Source organism: Gossypium arboreum, chromosome 9, assembly GCF_025698485.1.
Source record: "Gossypium arboreum isolate Shixiya-1 chromosome 9, ASM2569848v2, whole genome shotgun sequence".
NCBI classification, from domain to species: Eukaryota; Viridiplantae; Streptophyta; class Magnoliopsida; order Malvales; family Malvaceae; genus Gossypium; species Gossypium arboreum.
This window is the reverse complement of record NC_069078.1, coordinates 84,180,211-84,200,208: the sequence shown is the minus strand read 5'-3', so window position 1 is coordinate 84,200,208 and position 19,998 is coordinate 84,180,211.

Below are 19,998 nucleotides of genomic sequence, written 5' to 3'. Positions count from 1 at the left end.
TCGTCTAGATGTCCTCCCTGTGGAAAGAAAAAAAATTGTTTTGTCCAATTATATGAAATCTTAAAAATCGCAAATGTATTTCAGGAGACGCATTGAAAAAGAAAAAGATTCCAATTTTTCCAAATTCGTCAGGTTAGTAAACCAAATAAACATGACCAATTTACCTCAACGATGACTGAATTTGCAAAACTGCAAATTAGATACAAAAAAAAAAAACTCTCACACCTAGGATAACTTGCTTCCAAATCTCTTTAGTTGCTGGACAATCTCTGAGGACATGTAATATATCTTCAGAATGATTACCACACATACCACAAGAGCTGACATACCATTTCTCTCTTAACACGCTCCACGTTAGCTAGCAATCTTTGTTTTAGGACTAACCATATGAAGAATCTGACCCTTTGAGGTCACTGAAATTTCCATGGTATATTCCACTACGCATCCTTTGATTTCCACAACCTTTCCTGAATATACCAATAAGCACTTTTGAGAGAGAAAATACCACTAGAAGTCCAAGCACAAATAATCCTGTCAGGACTTGCAGATGGGTGAAGTGGAGGATACCCGCAATACTTCTAATTGTTTCCTCCAATAACCAAAGGAGAAAAAAATTCAGATTCCAAAAACCCTCCTCATTGACCATTTCGTTTAGTCTACAGTCTAAATTAATATTAATATGGGCTGGAATATGATCAATTAGAGGCCCCACCTCATGTATCCACAGATCATTCCAACATCTAATATTGATCTCATTTCCAACTTACCAGCATAAGTTTTCCCTATAAAGTAGAGCATTTCCTTCGCGAGGTACTAGCAAATATAACATTATACCATACTTGGACCGAAGAACTCAAACCCATAAGGCATATTGTTTATAGGCTAAATTGTAACCTAACTTCATCATGAAAAAGGTATTTTGATCCCTCAAATGTCAAATGCCAAGCCCTCCACAAGATCGAGGTTGACAAACAGACTCCCAATTGACCAAGGACATCTTCTAACGATCATCAAAGAAACCCCATATAAATTTCCTGAAAATGCGTTCAATCTCATCGCAAATTCTTTTAAGAATCATCATGGACTGTAGGAAATAGTTAGGAATAGAAAGAAGAACTTCCTACATCAAGGTGGCTCTACCAGCTATAGATAGTTTCTTTTTATCTCATCTGTTTAATTGACTACGAATGTTATCAACAACAAAACGTAAAATACTACTCGAAATTTTTTCATAAAGAAGAGGAACCCCTAGATAGATGCCAAGATTATGAACCCTATGAAACCTAAGAATTTCGCTCAACTGTACTCCAATAACATCACTAAATCCTTTGGAAAAGTAAATATCCATCTTCTGAGCATTGATCCAATGCCTTTGTTAGGATCGACCCGATTTAATAACGAACAAGAAAAATAGAGGAAAAAATTGAGAAATTAAACACACAAATTTAACGCGGAAAACCCCTCCAAATAGGATAAAAAATCACGGGCAAAAATAATTTTACTATAATGGCAAAAGAACGAAGAGTACAAAAGATGGAGATAAAGACTAAACCCCGAAAATCTAAAAATAAAGAACCCTCAAAACGTAAACACAAAATTCTCTAAATGTGTTATAATTTCTAATCTCTAATGGGTGTATATTTTAAGGTTGTAAAAGAGACTATTTATAAGCTAAATTCATAAGTCAAATAATAATAAAATAATCTAAACTAATCAGTGTTTGATTGAAACAAGTAAACAGAGTTTAACTGAAATATTATTTCTCAAATTTGACTGAAAATAGGAGTCATATTTAACAAATCTCCACCTTGACTTATATTTCCATAACGCCATCTTTGCAAAAGCCCGCCACGAGCCTATCTTGAACTATGCAGGGAATTAACTGAGTCGAATTTGTGCTTAGAAACTGGAAGACCTCTAGCCTTCGACTTGTACACTGCTAAATCAAAACTAACCCGAGTCTGATTTTCACAAATACAGTGCCCTAACTTTTCAAAACCTGCATCCAAAAGAGAACCTCTCTTCAACAAAACGGTCATACCTTTTTCCCTCCTATGACCAAGTTGCCTCTGCTCCAAACAAGTTGACTTCAACTCCGTAACAGACGAGGGACGTCCGATTTCACCGGTCACTGTAGAACCTTCCAAAATATAAAGATTGCCAGTTATTTTACCTTTTAACAAAATGAGAGCTCCACAAGATTCTTTAATGCCGCTCGACTTGAAGTTGATTCTGCATCCTTTCAAGTTCAAAATACTCAAGGAGATGGGATTCTTTTGTAAATCAGGTACATACCTGACATCTGAGAGTGTCTTAATCGTCCCATCGTGCATCTTAATTTTAACAGTACCAATACCAATTACCTTATTAGATGAATCGTTTCCCATGTGCACAACTCCACCTTCAACTGAACTGTATGTGGAGAACCATTCTCTATTGGGACACATGTGGAAAGAACATCCTGAATTTAGGATCCACTCAAACGTGAGCTTAAAAGTTATTGCTAGTTGACACTAACAAGAAATCATCACCGCTTTCATCAGCCAAATTAGCACCAGCTACATCATCCTCGTTACTCTCAGCAGCTCTTTTATTTAGCAGTTTATAACAATTTGCTTTGACGTGACCTATCTTTTTACAATAGCGACACATTTTGTCTCATTTCTTTGATGCTACCAAAGCGGAAGGTTGCCTATCTGTCTTGCTATCCAAACCAAACTCATTTTCAAGTTTGTCTCTACTCAACAAATGAACCTTCACATCTTCGAACGAGAGTTTGTCTCTACCATAGATCAAGGTCTCCATGAAAAACTTGTATGAAGGAGGTAAAGAGCACAATAATAGCATAGCCTGATCTTCATCGTCAATATGAACCTCAACATTCTTTAAATCATTTAAAAGAGTAATGAATTGACTAATGTGATCTCTAAAAACCTCACATTCGTTCATGCGAAACATAAATAGACGTTGTATAATAGCCTAAATTTTCAGTGGTGTCGGAACAGTGATTTGAGATCACTAAATCTGACAAATGAGTAGAAAATATTAATAATTTAGTGAATATCAGTTAAATGTGAAGTTAGGAAAATTTTTCAAATAGTGAATAGTGTACTAGAAACAAATATTTAAAAAAATTAGAATCGGAAACAAGATATCGAGAGTTTAAAAATTTTAAAACGAGCCATAAATATTTTTATAAATATTTATAGAGTGTTAATAAGTTAGTATTAAAGTTTAGTCAAGAAATTTTAAAGTTTCGATAGTTAATTGAATAAAAAGGACTAATTTGTAACAAATGTAAAATTATGGGAAATGATTAAATAGCTTAAATGATAAAAGAAAGAGGGTTTAAAAGGAAAATAGACCCAAGGTCTATTTGGACTGGACAACAAGGGGCATGAAATCAGCAGGAAAATTGATGAATTAAGGGAAAAATTGGAATATTGCAAAATTTACTTAATAAAGCTAGGACTAAAGTGGAATTATCTAGATTTCTCATTATTTTTCTGCATTCTCATCAGCAAAAACACCATAGAAGGGTTTTCTTAAGCTGGTTTTTCATATTTTTACTGCAAATCGAGAACCCGAAGCAAGTCGAGGAAAAGAAAAAGTAGCTGATTAGTCCCTGAACTTTTACAAATTTTGCAAATCGACCCAGGTAAGTTCATATGGTTGAAGTTTAATGATTATAGGTTAATTTTATGAATTATATAATGTATGATGAAATATATTTATTGATGAATAGAGAATAAAATAACAACCCGAAAATCGAATAAATGATCAAATTGAGCGGAACGTTGGATTTGAGTACTTTTGATCAGTGACAAGTGATAAGTGGTAGCCTCAGCTACACTTATTTGATCAGTGATAAGTGACAAGTGATAAGTGGTAGCTTTAGCTACACTTATTTGATCAGTGACAAGTGATAAATGATAAGTGGTAGCTTAGCTACACTTATCTGATCAGTGACAAGTGATAAGTGATAAGTGGTAGCTTTAGCTACACTTATCTAATCAGTTACAAGTGATAAATGTGATCAGTGTAAGACCATGGCAGAACTATGACTTCAAAAAGTGATAAGTGATCATACGCAAGACTATAGTTATACTATGGCAAAGTGAAAGTGAAGTACTCAATTTTCCGTAACCGTTCCCTAATTTGGTTAAAGAATAATATGTGAAAAATGGGCCCAAAAGAATTAAAGGAAATGGATAAGTGGTAGTAAGTTTATACAAGGGAACTCACCAATGATTGTAGTTGACAGGTGAACTTAATAATTATGTATATTATATAAGTGTATAAATATTTGGTAAGATTTATGTTTTATGCCTATAAACTTATTAAGCTTCTATAAGCTTACTTGAGTGTATTCAATGTCTCTTGTAGATTGATGTGGAAGTATATGGAGGATCGGATCAACACAGAGGATCACACTATCCAGATTATCTCTGGTAGCTTTTGTAAATTTCCTTTTTGATTTATATGGCATGTATAAGGTTTGATGATTATATAAATGGTAAGACTTGTTTAATGAATATACATTAAAGTAAAGAATGATGAATATGTTAAATAGTATAATTATAATAGAGGTATAATTTGGTATCAAATTGATTAAAATGAATTGGTTGGTTGGATTGGTTTCGGTTTTAAAATTTGCAGGGAAGGTTAGATATTTATAAAGGGGTTATATTGAGGAAAAAAAAACTTTGAGATTTTGTGAAAAATTCCGTATGGTTTTGATTTAATTCTGGTTTGGTCTCAAAGTATGTTTTGGGCTTTAGAGGCCCATCTAAAGGACGTCATGACATGTTTTAGTAAATGAATAGTATTTAACTCGTATTAACGGAAAATTAATTTGGTAAACTCCGGTAATGCCTCGTACCCTATTGCGGCGACGAATAGGGGTAAGAGGTGTTACATTTAGTGGTATCAGAGCCCGTTTTAGCTGGTTCTCGGAACATGTGTTATGTGTAAAGTGTTTAGAAATACATGCCATATAAATCTGTGATAGTGTGATGTGTATGATCCTATCTAATCTTTGTCATTTTTATAGATACTCTCCGATTATAAAGATGTCAGATAGACATGAACATACTGAACAGGAGGAAGCTAACAGTAGAGTGCAGACTTCTGAACAAGGAACAAGTAGTGATATTCTAATTTCTATGATGCGAGAGCGAGAACTTAAAAATATAATTTACAGAGTTATGAATCAGTGGTATAAGGAGATGATACAAGAAAGAAGTCAGGCTCAACCACCTCCTCCCCCTACTACACCACCTGTGGTACCTCCGGTTGCTCCTCCACCTCCTTCAATAATTGAAACTAGTAAACGTTCTCCGATTGAAAAGCTTAGGAAGTTTGGAGCTGAGGAATTTCGAGGGAGATCAAATGATGACTCTGTAAAAGCTAAGTATTGGCTACAGAGTTTGGTAAAAATTTTTAAACAGATGGCTTGTTCTCCGACAGATTATCTATGATGTGCTGTCTCATTGTTAAAAGAAGAAGCATATAACTGGTGGAAAACTGTGGAAGCTGTAGTACCTGCAGAGAAGCTTACTTGGGAATTTTTCCAGAATGAGTTTAAAAAGAAATATATGGGGAAAAGATTTCTAGACAAAAAAAAGAGAGAATTTCTTGATCTACTGCAGGGAAATAAGTCAGTGGCTGAATATGAAAGAGAAATTATCTACCTCAGTAAATATGCTCGAAACATTGTACCTACTGAAGAAGAAATGTGTATCAGATTTGAAGAAAGGGTAAATGATGAGATTAGAATGATGATTGGGGGTAATAAAATACAGGAGTTCGTTGTTCTGTCAGACCGTGCTCAAAAGCTCGAAGAAGTATATAACAGAAAAATACAGGCGAGATCGGAAAAATAAAGAGTCATTTAAAAGAGGTGCTTATAAGTCGTTTTCAGATTTGCTGGTGAAGAAATCTAGAGAAGAAATTAGTCGAACTACATCAGTGCTGAGAAGATTGGGTAGAGGCAGATTAAGACAATCTGATTTCAGGGTATTTGATAGACCAAAGAATCGTAAGCGTTGTTCGAATACTCCCTACCTAAGTGTCAATATTGTGGAAGACATCATTTCAGTGAATGCAGGACTAAGATGGGGGCTTGTTATAAATGTAGGGCTACTGATAATCTTATTCGAGATTGTCCCCAGCTGCAAAAAGATAAAGTGGATTAGAAAGAGATATAGAGAACCACTCCCCAAATAAGTAGACGTTCGGGCCAGAGCAATGCTACAAGGGCTACCCGTTCCGGTATGAGAGAACCAGTTAGTCAATCAGAGAATAGAGCACCAGCACGTACCTATGCCATTCAAGCAAGGGAAGAGGCTACGACTCCTGATATAATTGCTGGTATTTTCTATCTTTATGATGTTACTGTTTATGCATTAATAGACCCTGGGTCTACTCATTCATATATTTCCACTATGCTAGCATCTTAAAAGAAATTATCTGTTGAGTTCACTAATTATGATATACATGTCACTAATCTATTAGGTCAAAGTGTGATGGTTAATTTAATATGTCGTAATTGTCCACTGAAAGTGAAAGGCTGTGAATTCCCTGCTGATTTGATGTTGTTACCCTTTCGGGAATTTGATATTATTCTGGGAATGGATTGGTTAACAAAACATGATGCTGTAGTTAACTGTCGAGAGAAATGGATTGATTTGAAAAATCAGACAGGAGAAATGATTTCTGTTGAATTTAGAAATATGAAAGATAATGTTTGAATTATTTTAGCTTTTTCATCTTAGAAGCTAATACGAAAGGGTAATGAAGCATATTTAGCTTATATTCTTGATACTCCGGATTCTGAATCAAAATTGAAACAATTGCCAGTTGTTAATGAATTTGCTGATGTGTTTCCTGAAGAATTGCCGGGTTTACCATCAGATCGTGAAGTTGAGTTTGTGATTGATGTGATCCCGGGAACAGCTCCAATATCCATAACACCATACAGAATGGCACCGATGGAATTAAAAGAGTTGAAGACTTAGTTGCAAGAATTGTTAGATAAGGGGTTTATTAGACTGAGTACATCTCATTGGGGTGCATCTGTTTTGTTTGTGAAAAAGAAAGATGGCTAGTTGAGATTGTGTATAGATTACAGACAGTTAAATGAGGTTACAATCAAGAACAAATATCCTTTGCCCCGCATTGATGATTTGTTCGATCAGTTGAAAGGTGCTGCTGTGTTTTCAAAAATAGATCTTCGATCTTGGTATTATCAGCTGAAAGTTAAAGAATATGACGTGCCAAAAACTACCTTCAGAACTCGGTATAGTCATTACGAGTTTCTGGTAATGCCATTTGGTTTAACTAATGCTCCTGCTGCATTTATGAACTTGATGAATCAAATTTTTCAACCTTATTTGGATAGATTCGTGGTTGTATTTATTAATGATATACTGATCTATTCGAAGTCCGAGCCTGATCATGCTCAACACTTGAGAAGTGTGTTACAAACCTTGAGAGAGAAGCAGTTGTATGCAAAGTTTAGTAAGTGTGAATTTTGGCTACATGAGGTTGGATTTCTGGGTCATATTGTCTCAGCTAAAGGAATTTGAGTAGATCCAAGTAAAGTGTCAACAGTGGTAAATTGGAAAACTCCAAAGAACGTAACAGAAGTGTGGAGCTTCCTGGGATTAGCGGGATACTACCGCCGATTTGTTAAAAATTTTTCAATGATTGCTTTGTCGATGACTCGACTACTTCAGAAGAATGTTGAATTTATATGGTCTGAAGAGTAATAACAAAGTTTTAATCAGTTGAAGAAGATGCTGACAGAAGCTCCAGTGTTAACTCAGCCAGAATTAGGTATACCATATGTTGTGTATAGTGATGCATCTTTAAATGGTTTGGGTTGTGTTTTAATATAGTCAGGAAAAGTAGTGACATATGCTTCTTGGCAATTAAAACCGCATGAGAAAAATTACCCTACCCATGATTTGGAGTTGGCTGCGATTATGTTTGCTTTAAAAATCTGGAGACATTATTTATATGGGGAAAAATGTTATGTGTATACCGATCATAAAAGTCTGAAATATTTGATGACACAGAAAGAGCTGAACTTGAGACAGAGACGGTGGCTCGAATTATTGAAAGATTATGATCTTGTTATTGATTATTACCCGGGGAAAGCTAATGTGGTCGCTGATGCACTTAACCGAAAATCATCATTGTTTGCATTTCGAGCAATGAATGTTTATTTGTCAGTTAATGAAGATGGTTCAGTATTAGCAGAATTAAAAGTAAAATCTACATTCCTTCAACAGATCCGTGAATTACAGAGTATGATCCGAAACTAGTGCTGAAACGACAAATGGTTTAGGATAATTTGAGTTAGAATATAGCGTTGATGATGGTAGTATGTTGCGTTATCATAATAGAATTTGTGTTCCGAATAATTCAGAATTGAAAAATGATATTCTTGCTAAAGCTCATAATAGTAAGTATTCTATTCATCCGGGTAGTACAAAAATGTATTACGATTTAAAAAGAATATACTGGTGGCCTGGTATGAAGCGAGAGATTTGTGAATTTGTTGTAAAATGTCTAATCTGTCAGCAGGTAAAAGCAGAGCATCAAGTACCAACGGGTTTATTACAACCTATTATGATTCTTGAATGGAAGTGGGAATACATTACGATGGATTTTGTATCAGGATTGCCTGTGACTCCGAAAAAGAAAGATTCAATCTGGGTTATCGTTGATTGATTGATAAAGTCAGCATATTTTATTCCAGTCAGATCAAATTTTTCATTGGAGAAGTTAGCGGAATTGTGTATTTCTGAGATTGTGAGATTACATGGAGTTTCAGTATCTATTATTTTGGATCGGGATCCGAGATTTACTTCGAGATTTTGGAATAAATTACAAGAGGCTTTGGGCATTAAATTAAATTTCAACACAGCTTTTCATCCTCGATGCATTTGACGATGAAAGCGAGTGATTGATTTTAGAAGATATGTTAAGGTGTTGTGTACTTGAGTTTGGCGGCAATGGGAAAGGTATTTACCTTTAGTCGAATTTGCTTATAATAATAGTTATCAAACTAGTATAAAATGGCACCATTTGAAGCTCAGTATGGAAGAAAGTGTAGAACTCCATTATATTGGTCGAATTAAGTGAACGAAACTAATGGGAGTGGACTTGATTCGGAAATCAAAGAAAAGTTCAGATTATTCGAGATTGTTTAAAAGCTGCCTCCGATCGACAAAAATCATATGCAGATTTAAAGAGAAGAGACATAGAGTTTAATGTGAGTGATCGTGTATTTTTGAAAGTGTCACCATGGAAAAAAGTTTTGCGGTTCGGTAGAAAGGGAAAACTCAGCCCACGATTTATCGGGCCGTATGAAATTATTGAAAGAATCGGTCCGGTAGCTTATAGATTGGCTTTGCCCCCGGAGCTTGAAAAGATTCATAACGTGTTTCATGTGTCTATGTTGAGAAGGTACAGATCAGATCCATTACATGTAATTCCTCATACAGAAATAGTGCTCCAACCCGACATGACTTATTCAGAAGAACCGGTGAAAATTCTAGCTTGGGAAATTAAAGAGTTAAGGAACAAACGGGTACCGTTAGTAAAAGTGTTGTGGCATCGACATGGTGTGGAGGAGGCAACCTGGGAAACAGAGGAATCAATGAAATCATAATATCCGAACTTATTTTTAGGTAACAAATTTTAAGGACGAAATTTCTTAAGAGGGGGAAAATTGTAATAGCCTAAATTTTCAGTGGTGTCAGAACAGTGATTCGAGATCACTAAATCCAACAAATGAGTAGAAAATATTAATAATTTAGTGAATATGAGTTAAATGTGAAGTTAGGAAAATTTTTGAAATAGCGAATAGTGTACTAGGAACAAATATTTAAAAAAATTAGAATCGAAAACGAGATATCGAGAGTTTAAAAATTTTAAAACGAGCCATAAATGTTTTTATAAATATTTATGGAGTGTTAATAAGTTAGTATTAAATTTCCGTCAAGAAATTTTAAAGTTTCGATAGTTAATTGAATAAAAAGGACTAAATTGTAACAAATGTAAAATTATGAGAAATGATTAAATAGCTTAAATGATAAAAGAAAGAGGGTTTAAAATTCAAATAGACCCAAGGTCTATTTGGACTGGACGGCAAGGGGCATGAAATCAGCCGGAAAATTGATGGATTAAGGGAAAAATTGGAATATTGCAAAATTTACTTAATAAAGCTAGGACTAAAGTGGAATTATCTAGATTTCTCATTATTTTTATGCATTCTTATCAACAAAAACACCATAGAAGGGTTTTCTTAAGCTGGTTTTTCATATTTTTACTGCAAATCGAGAACCCAAAGCAAGTCGAGGAAAGGAAAAAGTAGCTGATTAGTCCCTGAACTTTCACAAATTTTGAAAATCGACCCAGGTAAGGTCATATGGTTGAAGTTTAATGATTATAGGTTAATTTTATGAATTATATAATGTATGGTGAAATATATTTATTGATGAATAGAGAATAAAATAACAACCTGGAAATTGAATAAATGATCAAATTGAGCGGAACGTCGGATTTGAGTACTTCTGATCAGTGACAAGTGATAAGTGGTAGCCTCAGCTACACTTATCTAATCAGTGATAAGTGACAAGTGATAAGTGGTAGCTTTAGCTACACTTATCTGATCAGTGACAAGTGATAAATGATAAGTGGTAGCTTAGCTACACTTATCTGATCAGTGACAAGTGATAAGTGATAAGTGGTAGCTTTAGCTACATTTATCTGATCAGTGACAAGTGATAAATGTGATCAGTGTAAGACCGTGGCAGGACTATGACTTCAAAAAGTGATAAGTGATCATACGCAATACCATAGTTATACTATGGAAAAGTGAAAGTGAAGTACTCAATTTTCCGTAACCGTTCCCTAATTTGGTTAAAAAATGATATGTGACAAATGGGCCCAAAAGAATTAAAGGAAATGGATAAGTGGTAGTAAGTTTATACAAGGGAACTCACCAATGACTGTAGTTGACAGGTGAACTTAATAATTGTGTATATTGTATAAGTGTATAAATATTTGGTAAGATTTATGTTTTATGCCTATAAACTTATTAAGCTTCTATAAGCTTACTTGAGTGTATTCAATGTCTCTTGTAGATTGACGTGAAAGTATACGGAAGATCGGATTAACTCAGAGGATTACACTATCCAGATTATCTCTGGTAGCTTTTGTAAATTCCCTTTTTGATTTATATGGCATGTATAAGGTTTGATGATTATATAAATGCTAAGATTTGTTTAATGAATATACATTAAAGTAAAGAATGATGAATATGTTAAATAGTATAATTATAATAGAGGTATAATTTGGTATCAAATTGATTGAAATGAATTGGTTGGTTGGATTGGTTTCGGTTTTAAAATTTGCAGGGAATGTTAGATATTTATAAAGGGGTTATATTGAGAAAAAAAAACTTTGGGATTTTGCAAAAATTTTCGTATGGTTTCGATTTAATTCTGGTTTGGTCTTAAAGTATGTTTTGGGCTTTGGAGGCCCATCTAAAGGACGTATGACATGTTTTAGTAAATGAATAGTATTTAACTCGTATTAACAGAAAATTAATTCGGTAAACTCCAGTAATGCCTCGTACCCTATTCCGACGACGAATACGGGTAAGGGGTGTTACACGTTGTTTCAACACTAAACGGTTAGCCAGAGACTTAGTCGCATAAAGAGTCTCTAACCTTTTCCACAAGGCGGATGAGGTTTTCTCCATCAATACCTCGTGCAATACCGTATTCGTGAGGCACAACTGGATTGTAGACAAAGCCTTTTCATCAAGCTCTTCCCATTCTGTTTTATTTAGATTCTCAGGCTTTTTCCCATAACAACCTTTTTCAAGCCTGATTGAACTAGAATTGCCATCATTCGAACTTGCCACATATTGAAATTTGTCTTACCATCAAACTTCTTAATTTCAAACCTTGTTGTTGTCATTTCTGAACGGGCTGATCTATAAAAATTAAACTAGCTCTGATACTACTTGTTAGGATCAACCCGATTTAACAATGTACAAGAAAAATAGCAAAAAAAATTGAGAAATTAAACACACAAATTTAACGTGAAAAAACCACAGGCAAAGATAATTTTACTATAATGGCAAAAGAACGAAGAGTACAAAAGATGGAGATAAAGACTAAACTCCGAAAACTCGAAAATAAAGAACTCTCAAAACGTAAACACAAAATTCTCTAAATGTGTAATGAGTTCTAATCTCTAATGGGTGTATATTCTAAGGTTGTAAAAGAGGCTATTTATAGGCTAAATTCATAAGTCAAATAATAATAAAATAATCTAAACTAATCAGTGTTTGATTAAAACAAGTAAATAGAGTTTAACTAAAATATAATTTCTCAAATTTGATTGAAAATAGGAGTCATATTTAACAGCCTTGAATACCCACAAAATCTCCATAAAATATCCTTAAGTGCCAGAATTTGCTAGATATCTGCATGCCTAAAAATGACAAGATCAATGGGCTAGATTTCGATAATCTAATAGGCCTCCAGAGGCCACTCTCTATGGCTTAATGAAAGTTATGACCGAGCCATTCCATGCAAAGAACAAAGAGGTACAACGAAAATAGACATCCCTAACAAATACCCTTCGCAAGCTTGAACTTCTGTGAAAGAGCTCCATTCAATAGCACGTGCATGGTAGAACTCGTAATAACAATCATTATAACATTTATAAGCATAAAAGGAATACCTACAGGTTGAAGAAAGACCCCAATGAACTCCCATCGTACTCTGTCATATGCTTTTTTCCAGATCAATTTTAACAGTCATCCATTTTCGATTCCTATGCTTACTCCTCATCGAGTGAATAACCTCCTGAGCAATCAAGATATTATCAATAATATTACGCCTTGCAATGAACCCCGTATGTTCCTGCCCAATGATATTATGAAAAACCATTTTAAAACAGTTAGTAATGACCTTCATCACCAACTTATACATCACCGAACATAGACTAATCGAACAAAATTAAGACAAGTTCTCTAGATTAAGAACTTTAGGAATGATAACATCAAAATATTGTTCAACTGAGGCTCAATACTCTTACCAGCAAAGATTGCTTCAACCCACTAACAGATCTCGGAACCAATGGAGCCTTCAACGGGGCAATATCGAAAAGGGTTGCTTTAATCTCATCGTTAGACACTTCCTTCCCTAGGAAATGGATATCACAAATATCAAGGTCCGGGAAAGAGCTAGGAGGTAAACTACCCATGGTCTTAGGAATCTAGCCATACAACTTATGAAAGAATTTGATAGCTTCGAGTTAAAGAGTTTCATCATCATAGATCCAAGAATCATTTTTACTTTTCAAAGTAGTAATACGATTTTGTTTCCTTCTTTGCATAGTGCGGCGACGAAAAAACCTAGTGTTACAGTCCCCAAATTTAACCACTCACATCTAGATTTCTGCTTCCATAGGAGTTCCTCATGGTGAAGAACACTTTCCAACTCTTCATAGGTATCCATTTCTAACTAAACGGGCATTTTAGAATCAAAACCCTCCATCTTCCTTTGGATGTTTGAGAACTTATTCACCAGATAGCTTTTGCGAGTACCAAGATGCCCGTAAACTGTTCAGTTCTACTCCCTGAGATCTACATAGAGATTAGAAAGTGAGATTAAATTCGTAAAAATATAAAAACTAACTTTCAAATATATATATATATATTTACAACATACAGTAAAAAACCATTTACTAAAGTGATGAAATAAATTGATAAAAGAAATAAATTGATAGGAGGGGAGGGGACCTCTGTACAATTGGCGGTGCTATGATGATGCATTCATTTATCAGCTCAGAAATCACACAAATGTTGGATTACTTGTCTTTTGACTTTTCAATGGTAGGTTTTATTACTGATCCAGAATTTGAGGGAGTTTTTTGGAATTAACTCTTAACTCTTAAGAAAAGAAATTAAATAATTGAAAGTGACAAATCAATGGCTACATTTAATTATTTTAGAACAAAATTTTGAGTTACTGACCGACTCAACATGACACACATATTCCTTCATTTCTATTAAATGCATTTTTATTATATTATATGTACATCTTGCTTCATTTTTCTCACTTTTTTAGGGACACAAATGAAGCGAAACAATTTATTGGTTAAATTTTATTATTAGTCCTTATGTTTTTTTATATTATTATACTTTAATTTGATTCATTTTAATTTTATATTTTTCAAATTAGTTAATTTTAGTCCTTTTACATTTTAAAATTTAAAATTTTAGTCCTAATCCAAACGGTAACAGTTAAATCCATTTAATTAAATCTTTCTATAGTTGTAGATTTAATCTATGATCCCCAATTGAATCAGTTTTAGTCATTGTACTTTTCAAATCTTAATGCAAACGACAACTATTGAATCGATAACTATTTTTAATAATATGTAAAAAAAAAATTGACACAACATTACAAATATAACAACATACTTATAATATCATATTTTAATAATAATATAAGTTAACTTAAACAATCCATAATAACTTGCCATCGTATATATATGAATTCACTCAATTAAATTTCCAATTCTAACTTATCACAACATAAACAATAACATCACATAACAATCAATATGAAAATAGAAAATGATGAGTTATATATATATATATATATATATATATATATCCATATTCCTTTATTGTAAAAAGTGTTAAATTTAGTGGCCAAATGTTGTCTATCAACATCTTTAAAAGTAGTCAATCATTAAAAAAAAAGAACCATTAAAAATAATCACAAAAAAAAGTGCAAAACTGGGGAACCCCATGGCGTCCCCAACTCTTATACTATTTAAGGTCGAATTAACGACGTGACTATAACTACCAACGAAATGAGGGTCCAATAAATCCATTTTTCCCTATTTTATGTACAAATACCTATTAATAATAAATTAATTGAGTTTTAATTTGATTAGTATAAGTATTATTATCAGTACAAGAGGATATAGATTCGAGTGCATTGAACACTTTTCATTAAAAGATTATTATCTTTCTATTTATGAGTTGAGGAATAATTATGAATAATTTTAGACATTATCTTAAAAAATAGATGTAATTAGAATAAAATAGTTATTATTAGAGAAAAATAAAATGATTCAACTTAGAACACTTTTCATTAAAAGATTATGAGAAATCTTGAAAAGTTACATTTTAGGTAAAATTTGAAAAATAAAATTGAGGCGTTCATCAATTTTTTTCTTGAAATTACGCAAAATATTTTGATCTATTAAATAAGTATATTAATTTTAGAATATTAAAAGTACAGTAAAAGAAAAGTATTTTGTCACCTAAATGCAAAAGTTAGAAATCAAGTTTTTTTAACTTTTGCATTTTAATGTGCAACTATCAAAATATCTTTATTTATATTAATCATTTAAAAAGTATTTAAAATTTTAGATTTATTTATTTTTTGTAATATTAATTTTACAAATAATTTATATTAATTAGTTAATAAATATTCAAATTATATATTTTATATATCATTATATTATTTTTTTATTTTCAAATATAATATCTAAAAATAATATTTTAAGTTTTCACTATAATATTTCACAATAATCCTAAACACTTTAAATTAACAAACTACACCTTTTTATAATATTTTCACTTTTTATGGCACTTTGAAAAGCACGTTTTAAGTGCAATAACAATGAAAGAGAATGCAGAGCCTTGGTATAAAAATGTCAACAAGTTGTTGAGAAGTCTGAATGGAAAAAAGCTTGACAAAGCCATTAATGTTAACTTTGTCGCTCACAAAAGTGCAATCACTTTCTATATGTTTGTGCTACGTGTTTTGTGCGCTCATGGAATATAGAGTTAGTGGCAATATGAATAACAACTTAAGAGGGTAACAAATTAGACATGTTTATCAGTTAAGTTGGACTAGATTGGTGTTAGATTTTAAAAATAATTATGTTTAAGTCTATTTTTGGTCTGGTTCAGTGTGTTTAAAAAGTCCGTTTCACTATTTAAAAATAATAAAATTTATATTTTAATTGATATTTTATATATTTTTATAATTAAATTCAAATTTATATTTTATATCGAGGTACATAGGTTTTCAATATATCAAAGTACATAAGTAGATCGTGCACACATGGTCATTTACTTATTTAAGATTTAGGTAACTCATACTATGAGTGCCACAAGTGAATTATTTTATAAAATAATTTAAAAAAAATCAATATGGGTCATATGAGATATATCGTCAATCCAAGCAACCACATCATTCTTTATATTTTTAAAAGTCAATATATAACTTTAGTAACCAAGACAAGCTATGTTCCTAATTAAACACATAAACAACATAATTGTCCTAATTATTTGAGTTACTTGCATAATTTGACCCCATGAATTACTACCCATTTAGATTATCTATTAATATATGTTGTCTTTTGCATTACAGACCAATCCATGTAATATAACTTAATATTAGTTAAACCTTAAGTAATTAGTGAACTAATATTTGTTATTTATTTTGTTTTTCATTTAAAGATAATGAAGATAATAATACAATGAATATTAAATAATCATGTAAAATTTTATTTATCTTAATTTTTATGAAGTAGTAGTTAATGTTTTTGTCAAACATTCATTTAATACGAATTCAAACCCGATCAACTTCCATCCTACACTTCTAATATTATATTAAATATAATAATTAATGAGGAAAATAGCTAAGCTAAAAACATATAATTACTAACAAACATACACTCAAATGATCTTATCATTAACATACGGATAAAGGACGATGTTGTCCAACATACCAACAAGGTTCCGTAGCATAGAAAGTTCCCTCTCAAGCAAAGATCTCAAAAAGGCATTAGCCCAGCTTTCCTCCTAGAAGCCACGGTTCAATGCACAATTTACCACCATTTCACATTTATTTATTATTGTTGAGGGGTTTTGTGTGTCTATCGTACATAAATCTCCATACATGTCAATATGTATATTATTTTATGTTTAACACGTGTTTTTTATGTGTGAGTTTTCATACATGGTGGTGTGAGCTCATGAAAGGACGCAAACACCTCACATGTGAATCCAAGACGTGAACCATGCATACTACAGGTCAGGACCCAATTGGGTAACCAATTGATAATGACGAGTATCATAACAATTAACAATTATTACAAAAATATTAATAATTAGGTTATAATTTCATCACATTTATTTTCATATTTTAAGCTAATAATTGAGATATACAGTATACATTTCTATGATTGATTTGTTTTCTTTCTTATACAATTATTGGGAAGAGGATGTGAGGATAAACAAATTTAAGAAAAAGAGGATGTATGTTGAAATTCACATGGAAATTTCAATTTCAAGCTTAAATAACTATTTAAGATTCGAAGCAAATGGATCAAACGGACAAATAACCTTTTATCTTTATACATATATCTCTATATGAACAAGCAAAGAATTATAAACAAAGGAAATAGTTGAATAAAAAAATAAAACAGTGTTAAGATGAAGCAAAGGAGCTAAGGCAAACAAATTCTATCAAATCAAATAAAAAAAAATCACAAACAGACAAACCCTAAAAAGTAATGGTGTCGAGTCTTTGAGAGACCAAATATATAGATAATATCTATGTTAGGGTATGTTAACTCCCCAGTTCATGTGTCCCCAGGGCGGATTTAGGGGTAGGATTTTTTAAAAATAAAATTTTTTATTTAAGTTTTTTTTTGTAATTTATAAAATCTTAAATTAATAAGGGTAAAATTGTATTTTGACTCTCTAAAAATATAAAAATTTTATTTAATTTTTTTAAATTTATAAAATATAAACTATTAAAATGATAAAATTATATTTTTAGTATGATAAGAAAATAAAATTTAATTCTACCCTCTGAAAAAAGGTTTCTAATTTCGTCTTTACCCATCGTATTTCAAAATCTGCGACTATGTGGCGATGAGAGGGTATAGAATTAATATGGTCCAATCGCAAGTCGCTTCTTATAAGTAAGCAAAAGTGTTTAGCTTTTATACGCTTTCGAATGTCACTTCATTAAGGGAACACTAAAATATCTAAACCCCACTTTGCATCTTGTTTTTGATGTATATATATAAAAGTGTATTATCTCCTTTTTATCTTATCCTTTTTGTGCTATGCTTTTGAAAAAAGATGAATGTAATTTAGTGTTGATTTTCATTTCATTGTTGTGGAAAGGCACAGCTTTTGCTTTTTTTCACTGATTGAAATGGGCAAGTTTGTTTGTTTCATGCAAAAGATTTTTAAAAATAATTAAGGCTTTTAAGCTTTGGTCGGGATCCACATGCATTTTAATTAGGGTTTTTGATAATTTTATTTAAATTTTATATTATTTAATTTTTTTTAAATTTTAAAAATATAATATAAAATATAATTCACATTGTGAGATTTGAATTTATGTCATTTATATAATAAAAATTAATTTTATCACTTAATTAAAATTTTATTTTAATTTATTTTATATAAAAAATTTAAAAAACAATCCTACTTTGAATTTTGAGTCCTTGAATTAGCTTGGGAAGAAATTAATTGCAATTCACATGTTAACTCAACACTGATGATTATATTTAGATAAGTAATTATAGTGTATTTAATATTTTTAATTTGATATATTAAACGTGTTTAAATTTTATTTTACTCATAATTTAATTAATTTTTTATTTTAATATTATTAATATTACATATATTATTATTAATTAATTTCAAATCATATATATAAAAAATATGCAATAGAATTCCTAATGTAATTTTAAACGTTTTTACTTTTATGAAATTAATAAAATATATGGGATGTTCTGGTATTCAACTTTTAAAAGGTCAAATTCTATAAATAAAAAAATACATAATACTTTTTCAAGAAATACTGATACATGGTTGAATCAAAGGTTGGAATTTAAAAATAAAAACTTGAAAAAAGCAAAAGCAAGAATTGTGGCAGTGGGTTAGGGTTGAGATTAAACGGCATTTTCAGAGAAAAAAATGTTATTAAATTCTTGGTATAGATATTGGTTTACGTGAGCATCTTGATATAAACAAAAAGTATAATTAACCTTTAATTTAGAAGTACATCTTGTGGGGAGCAAAAAGCGAGATCATCATTTCCAAGCTTTATGGGATGGTGTACTCTAATTTATAATAATCTATATTACTTATATATGTATGTACATAATCGCAAGAAATTAAGCTCTTCTTTTTTGCATTATCTGTTCTTGGTAGTCTGTCGATCAAGTGATTCAAAAAGCTTCTGAACTAACAGTCACGTGATTGAGTTCTGTTTTTGCCTAACCCAACTGTGGTTTTTCAACTTCAAATTTTATTATTATTATTATTTTTTTTTTGCATATGATGTTTTTGACTAAAATATTCATGCATGTTGGCAACTAGCATGGGCTTGACGTAAAAGGGAAAAAAGAATTAAAAATTTGATTCAACTGATTTTATATAATAATTATTTTTCAAAAGTAATGTCGGAAGTTTAAAATAATAGGAAAAGGAAAGGGCCATTAGTTCTTAAGTAAAACAATTAAATGGTTTTCTAATAAAGTACATTTGTTAATTAAAAAAAAGGGGTATATGCACAAAATTCTTCCCTTTTAAGGTACTTGTGAAAGATAAGGGTTGGAATATTGTTGTTCTGCTATAAGTAGGGTAAAAGTGACTGCTTAGATCATGTTTAAATAAAATGATTTATTTTGTTGATATAAAATATCAAAGAAAGAGATTCACACAATGTGTCGAAAGTTATTAGTGGTGATAAGGTAATTGAATATTATTAGAATATGATAGGATGTGACTTTATCGTATTATATAGAATTGGTGATTGAATATAAAGTTTTTTTTGTGGGGACTTTTGCAATTTAACCCTTAATTATAAAGAGTTTCGAGAGAAAATTTGAATCAATACAAAGAAGAAAAAA